The sequence below is a fragment of the Haliotis rubra genome, unplaced genomic scaffold (assembly GCF_003918875.1).
Source record: "Haliotis rubra isolate DU_JTF1 unplaced genomic scaffold, ASM391887v1 Scf607, whole genome shotgun sequence".
Lineage (NCBI taxonomy): Eukaryota > Metazoa > Mollusca > Gastropoda > Lepetellida > Haliotidae > Haliotis > Haliotis rubra.
Window position 1 is genome coordinate 589,587 of NW_025767310.1, and position 8,117 is coordinate 597,703.

Genomic DNA, 8,117 nt, shown 5'->3' on the forward strand with positions numbered 1-8,117 from the left:
GTTGTCGGAACATGTTGATGTACTTCTTCCTGTCATCATGAAGTTAATCAACACAAGTCTGGAGACAGGAGTCGTCCCCCCTCCACTCAAGAATGCTGTTATTAAGCCTACATTGAAGAAACCCACCCTCGATAATAATCAGTTGAACAACTACAGACCCGTATCAAATTTACCTTTTCTGGCTAAACTCCTTGAAAAAGCTGTTAATAAACGCTTAAAGGATCATCTTGATCACAATAAACTGTCCTACAAATTCCAGTCATCCTATAGGGCACATCACAGCACCGAGACTGCCTTGCTATGAACGGCCTTCAACTGTAGACCGCGGCCGCCCGTCAGTTCTAGTTCTTTTGGATTTATCGGCGGCCTTCGACACTGTGGATCACCCCAGGCTCATCTATCGTCTTCAGAAGGTTTTTGGTCTTGAAGGCTCCACATTGTCGTGGATCAAATCATATTTATCGAACAGGTGCCAATCAGTTGTGGTCGGACAGTCAAAATCCAGATGTCACAACATGGATTATGGTGTACCACAAGGTTCGGTTCTTGGACCGGTTCTGTTTACTTTGTACACCACCCAACTGGGCCATGTGATTGATAATAATTCTGTCGATCACCACATGTATGCTGACGATACTCAGATGTCAGACTGTTTGAATCTTGATGATAGACAACCACTGGCTAAATTAGAATCATGCACCAACAGATTGCATCCTGGATGTCAACAAACAAATTAAAGTTGAATCAAGATAAAACAGAAGCTATGCTTATTGGTACGGATGCAATGGTGACGAAAGTAGGTGTTACACACCTGTCTGTGTGTCACGAAAATATACTATTTGAACCTGTGGTTAAGAATCTGGGTGTCTTGATAGAGTCCACATTGAGTATGGATTGTCATATACAAGAGCTATGTCGAAAATGCCATTTTCATTTAAGAAACATCGGCAAAGTAAGGCATCTTATATCCCAGGAAGCTGCCGCTGCATTAGTTCGAACACTGATATTCTCACGCCTGGACTATTGCAATAGCCTACTGTGTGGTGTGTCACAAGAATCTGTTTCAAAGTTACAAAAAATACAAAATACTGCAGCCCGAATTGTGTGTCTTGCTCCAAAGTTTGCACATATACAGCCACTTCTACTATCCCTACACTGGCTGCCCATCTTAGCTAGAATTGAGTTTAAAGTTCTTGTACTCGCATACCAGTACCGTAACGCTATCGCGCCATCCTATTTGTGTGAACTTGTAAGCCAGTATAATCCAACCAGAACTCTCAGATCCCAGTCACAAATTCTGTGCACAGTGCCCAGATACAGACTAAAACGATTTGGAATCAGATCATTTGCCTAACAATCAGCTGTTCTATGGAATTCTCTGCCTGAAGATCTCAAAACAGCCCCAAGCCTGCACTCCTTCAAAACTCTCCTCAAAACGTTTTTATTTAAGAAGTACTTTGTCTAGACTTTCACCCAAATAACTTTACTTGTAGCGCCTTGAGCACACCAGCTGGCGTGGAGATTGGCGCGTTACAAATTCACTCATTATTATTATTATTATTCTGATGTATACCAAACAGGCGACCATACCCTATCATACTGGAAAGCACATGTACAGTACGTGCTTCACACAATATCTCCAAAGCTATGGGCTGTATGTTCATGTTTACCTAAGGCACCAAGCACAATGAAGGATAATTATTCCCAGCAATATTTTGGACTGTCCGTGCAAATTCGTCTTTTCCGGAGCAAAACTTTAAAACCCTTCAATGTTTCTTCACCAATCTTGGTACATAGATATGTCAGGTGGTGAACTGGTGCCTTTTTAGTAGTTTTGGATTTCTGAATAAACTAAAGTTTGCGTTTCCATGGCAAGGGTTTTAACCCTTTAATGTTTCTTCACCAAACTTGGTACATAGATACGTCTGGTGGTGAACTGGTGCCATTTGGTACTTTGGGACTTCTGAATAAAATATATATTTGCGTTTCCATGGCAACAACTTTGACTTCTGCTGAAATTAGTGGTAGTGCTGTTTCCAGAGCAGAACTTTAACACCGTTCAGTGTTTATTCACCAAGTTGGGCACATAGATAGGTCTGGTGTTGAACTGGTGCCTTTGGATAGTTTTAGATTTCTGAATAACATAATTTCTGCATTTCCATAGCAACAAATATTACATTGACTGAAATTGGTGGTAGTGCTCCCAAACCTTTCAATACTCTCCTTCCACTTTGTGGGTATTCAAGAACCTAATGACTTCAATCAACAGTACCACTCTGTTTCCAGTATCAACATTACTGATGTACATCAAACTGTAGAAGCACTCAGTCTGTTGTTGATACAAACATGCTACTATATGAATAGTGGACATATATATGTTTTTGGTAGAACAATGTAACACTTTAAAACGTCAAAACTAGCTAACATATTCATGAAGAGTATTTTACCAGTGAAGGGGATATTGATCAATTTGCCTTCTTGTTTTCATGATTGCGGTATCTGCGATACACTCTTCTGAAAAGACGCAGGTACTAAACCCTAACTTGATATTGCAAGACATTAGCAGTTCCGCAACGCCACCAAATCATAAGCAACTACAAGCCAGCAAGACTTTAGCACTTCCACAACGCCACCAAATCATAAGCAGCTACAAGCCAGAAAGACATTAGCAGCTCCACCACGCCACCAAATCATAAGCAGCTACAAGCCAGCAAGACATTAGCATTTCCACCACGCCACCAAATCAAAAGCAGCTACAAGTCAGCAAGACATTAGTAGTTCCACCACGCCACCAAATCATAAGCAACTATAAGTCACCAGGACATTAGCAGATCCACCACGCCACCAAATCATAAGCAGCTACAAGCCAGCAAGACATTAGCAGTTCCACCACGCCACCAAATCATAAGCAGCTACAAGTCAGCAAGACATTAGCAGTTCCACAACGCCACCAAATCATAAGCAACTACAAGCCAGCAAGACTTTAGCACTTCCACAACGCCACCAAATCATAAGCACCTACAAGTCAGCAAGACATTAGCAGTTCCACAACGCCACCTAATCATAAACAACTACAAGTCACCAGGACATTAGCAGCTCCACAACGCCACCAAATCATAAGCAGCTACAAGTCAGCAAGACATGAGCATTTCCACCACGCCACCTAATCATAAGCAGTTACAAGTCAGCAAGACATTAGCAGTTCCACTACACCAAATCATAAGCAGCTACAAGCCAGCAAGACATTAGCAGCTCCACCACGCCACCAAATCATAAGCAGCTACAAGCCAGCAAGACATTAGCCGTTCCACCACGCCACCAAATCATAAGCAGCTACAAGCCAGCAAGACATTAGCAGTTCCACCACGCCACCAAATCATAAGTAGCTACAAGCCAGCAAGACATTAGCAGTTCCACGACGTCACCTAATCATAAACAACTACAAGTCAACAGGACATTAGCACCTCCACCACGCCACCAAATCATAAGTAGCTACAAGTCAGCAAGACATTAGCAGCTCAAAACGCCACCAAATCATAAGAAGCTACAAGCCAGCAAGACATTAGCAGTTCCACAACGCCACCAAATCATAAGCAGCTACAAGTCAGCAAGACATTAGCAGTTCCACCACGCCACCAAAATCATAAGCAGCTACAAGTCAGCAAGACATTAGCAGTTCCACAACGCCACCAAATCATAAGCAGCTACAAGTCAGCAAGACATTAGCAATTCCACGACGCCACCAAATAGTAAGCAGCTACAAGCCAGCAAGACATGAGCAGTTCGACAACTCCACCAAATCATAAGCAGCTACAAGTAAACAAGACATTAGCAGTTCCACTACGACACCAAATCATAAGCAGCTACAAGCCAGCAAGACATGAGCAGTTCCACAACGCCACCAATTCATAAGCAGCTACAAGTCAGCAAGACATTAGCAGTTCCACAACGCCACCAAATCATAAGCAGCTAGAAGTCAGCAAGACATTAGCATTCCCACCACGCCACCAAATCATAAGTAGCTACAAGCCAGCAAGACATTAGCATTTCCACCACGCCACCTAATCATAAACAACTACAAGTCACCAGGACATGAGCAGCTCCACAACGCCACCAAATCATCAGTAGCTACAAGCCAGCAAGACATTAGCCGTTCCACCACGCCACCAAATCATAAGCAGCTACTAGCCAGCAAGACATTAGCAGCTCCAACATGCCACCAAATCATAAGCAGCTACAAGTCAGCAAGACATTAGCAGTTCCACCACGCCACCAAATCATAAGCAGCTACAAGTCAGCAAGACATTAGCAGCTCCACCACGCCACCAAATCATAAGCAACTATAAGCCAGCAAGATTTTAGCAAACCACCACGCCACCAAATCATATGCTGCTACAAGTCAGCAACACATTAACAGTTCCACGACGTCACCTAATCATAAACAACTACAAGTCACCAGGACATTAGCAGCTCCACCACGCCACCAAATCATAAGTAGCTACCAGTCAGCAAGACATTAGCAGTTCCACCACGCCACCAAATCATAAGAAACTACAAGCCAACAAGACATTAGCAGTTCCACAACGCCACCAAATCATAAGCAGCTACAAGTCAGCAAGACATTAGCAATTCCACGACGCCACCAAATAGTAAGCAGCTACAAGCCAGCAAGACATGAGCAGTTCGACAACTCCACCAAATCATAAGCAGCTACAAGTAAACAAGACATTAGCAGTTCCACTACGACACCAAATCATCAGCAGCTACAAGCCAGCAAGACATGAGCAGTTCCACAACGCCACCAATTCATAAGCAGCTACAAGTCAGCAAGACATTAGCAGTTCCACCACGACACCACATCATAAGCAGCTACAAGTCAGCAAGACATTAGCAGTTCCACCACGCCACCTAATCATAAAGAACTACAAGTCACCAGCAGCTCCACAACGACATGAGCAGCTCCACAATAGCGCCACCACGCACCAAATCATAAGCAGCTACAAGTCAGCAAGACATCAGCAGTTCCACCACCCCACCAAATCATAAGCTGCTACAAGCTAGCAAGACATTAGCAGCTCCACCACGCCACCAAATGATAAGCAGCTACTAACCAGCAAGACATTAGCAGCTCCACCACGCCACCAAATCATAAGTCGCTACGAGCCAGCAAAACATTAGCATTTACAACACGCCACCAAATCAAAAGCAGCTACAAGTCAGCAAGACATTAGTAGTTCCACCACGCCACCAAATCATAAGCAGCTACAAGCTTGCAAGACATTAGCAGCTCCACCACGCCACCAAATCATAAGCAACTATAAGCCAGCAAGATTTTAGCATTCCACCACGCCACCAAATCATATGCTGCTACAAGTCAGCAAGACATTAGCAGTTCCACGACGTCACCTAATCATAAACAACTACAAGTCACCAGGACATTAGCAGCTCCACCACACCATCAAACCATAAGTAGCTACTAGTCAGCTAGACATTACCAATTGCACGACGCCACCAAATAGTAAGCAGCTACAAGCCAGCAAGACATGAGCAGTTCGACAACTCCACCAAATCATAAGCAGCTACAAGTAAACAAGACATTAGCAGTTCCACTACGACACCAAATCATAAGCAGCTACAAATGCAAACAAGACATTAATCATAAGCAGCTACAAGTCAGCAAGACATTAGCAGTTCCACCACGACACCACATCATAAGCAGCTACAACCCAGCAAGACTTTAGCAGTTCCACCACGCCACCTAATCATAAAGAACTACAAGTCACCAGGACATGAGCAGCTCCACAACGCCACCAAATCATAAGCAGCTACAAGTCAGCAAGACATTAGCAGTTCCACCACCCCACCAAATCATAAGCAGCTACAAGCCTGCAAGACATTAGCAGCTCCACCACGCCACCAAATCATAAGCAGCTACAAGTCAGCAAGACATTAGCAGCTCCACAACGCCACCAAATCATAAGTAGCTACAAGCCAGCAAGACATGAGCATTTCCACCACGCCACCAAATCATCAGTAGCTACTAACCAGCAAGACATTAGCATTTCCACAACGCCAACAAATAGTAAGCAGCTACAAGTCAGCAAGACATGAGCAGTTCAACCACGCCACCAAGTCATAAGCAGCTACAAGTAAACAAGACATTAGCAGTTCCACTAGGCCACCAAATCATAAGCAGCTACAAGCCAGCAAGACATTAGCAGCTTCCACAACGCCACCAAATCATAAGCAGCTACAAGTCAGCAAGACATTAGCAGCTCCACAACGCCACCAAATCATAAGCAGCTACAAGTCAGCAAGACATTAGCAATTCCACCACGACACCAAATCATAAGCAGCTACAATCAGCAAGACATTAGCAGTTCCATCAAGCCACCAAATCATAAACAACTACAAGTCACCAGGACATGAGCAGCTCCACAACGCCACCAAATCATAAGTAGCTACCAGTCAGCAAGACATTAGCAGTTCCACCACGCCACCAAATTATAAGAAACTACAAGCCAACAAGACATTAGCAGTTCCACGACGCCACCAAATAGTAAGCAGCTACAAGCCAGCAAGACATGAGCAGTTCGACAACTCCACCAAATCATAAGCAGCTACAAGTAAACAAGACATTAGCAGTTCCACTACGACACCAAATCATCAGCAGCTACAAGCCAGCAAGACATGAGCAGTTCCACAACGCCACCAATTCATAAGCAGCTACAAGTCAGCAATACATTAGCAGTTCCACCACGACACCACATCATAAGCAGCTACAAGCCAGCAAGACATTAGCCGTTCCACAACGCCACCAAATCATAAGAAACTACAAGCCAACAAGACATTAGCAGTTCCACAACGTCACCAAATCATAAGCAGCTACAAGTCAGCAAGACATTACCAATTCCACGACGCCACCAAATAGTAAGCAGCTACAAGCCAGCAAGACATGAGCAGTTCGACAACTCCACCAAATCATAAGCAGCTACAAGTAAACAAGACATTAGCAGTTCCACTACGACACCAAATCATAAGCAGCTACAAGTAAACAAGACATTAGCAGTTCCACCACGCCACCAAATCATAAGGAGCTACGAACCAGCAAGACATGAGCAGTTCCACAACGCCACCAATTCATAAGCAGCTACAAGTCAGCAAGACATTAGCAGTTCCACCACGACACCACATCATAAGCAGCTACAACCCAGCAAGACATTAGCAGTTCCACCACGCCACCTAATCATAAACAACTACAAGTCACCAGGACATGAGCAGCTCCACAATGCCACCAAATAATAAGCAGCTACAAGCCAGCAAGACATTAGCAGTTCCACCACGCCACCTAATCATAAAGAACTACAAGTCACCAGGACATGAGCAGCTCCACAACGCCACCAAATCATAAGCAGCTACAAGTCAGCAAGACATTAGCAGTTCCACCACCCCACCAAATCATAAGCAACTACAAGCCTGCAAGACATTAGCAGCTCCACCACGCCACCAAATCATAAGCAGCTACAAGTCAGCAAGACATTAGCAGTTCCACCACGTCACCTTATCATAAACAACTACAAGTCACCAGGACATTAGCATTTCCACCACGCCACCAAATCATCAGTAGCTACTAACCAGCAAGACATTAGCATTTCCACAACGCCAACAAATAGTAAGCAGCTACAAGTCAGCAAGACATGAGCAGTTCAGCCACGCCACCAAGTCATAAGCAGCTACAAGTAAACAAGACATTAGCAGTTCCACTAGGCCACCAAATCATAAGCAGCTACAAGCCAGAAAGACATGAGCAGTTCCACTACGACACCAAATCATAAGCAGCTACAAGTCAGCAAGACATGAGCAGTTCCACCACACCACCAAATCATAAAGAGCTACAAGTCAGCAAGACATGAGCAGTTCCACAACGCCACCAAATCATAAGCAGCTACAAGTCAGAAAGACATTAGCAGCTCCACAACGCCACCAAATCATAAGCAGCTACAAGTCAGCAAGACATTAGCAGTTCCACAACGCCACCAAATCATAAGCAGCTACAAGTCAGCAAGACATTAGCAATTCCACGACGACACCAAATCATAAGCAGCTACAATCAGCAA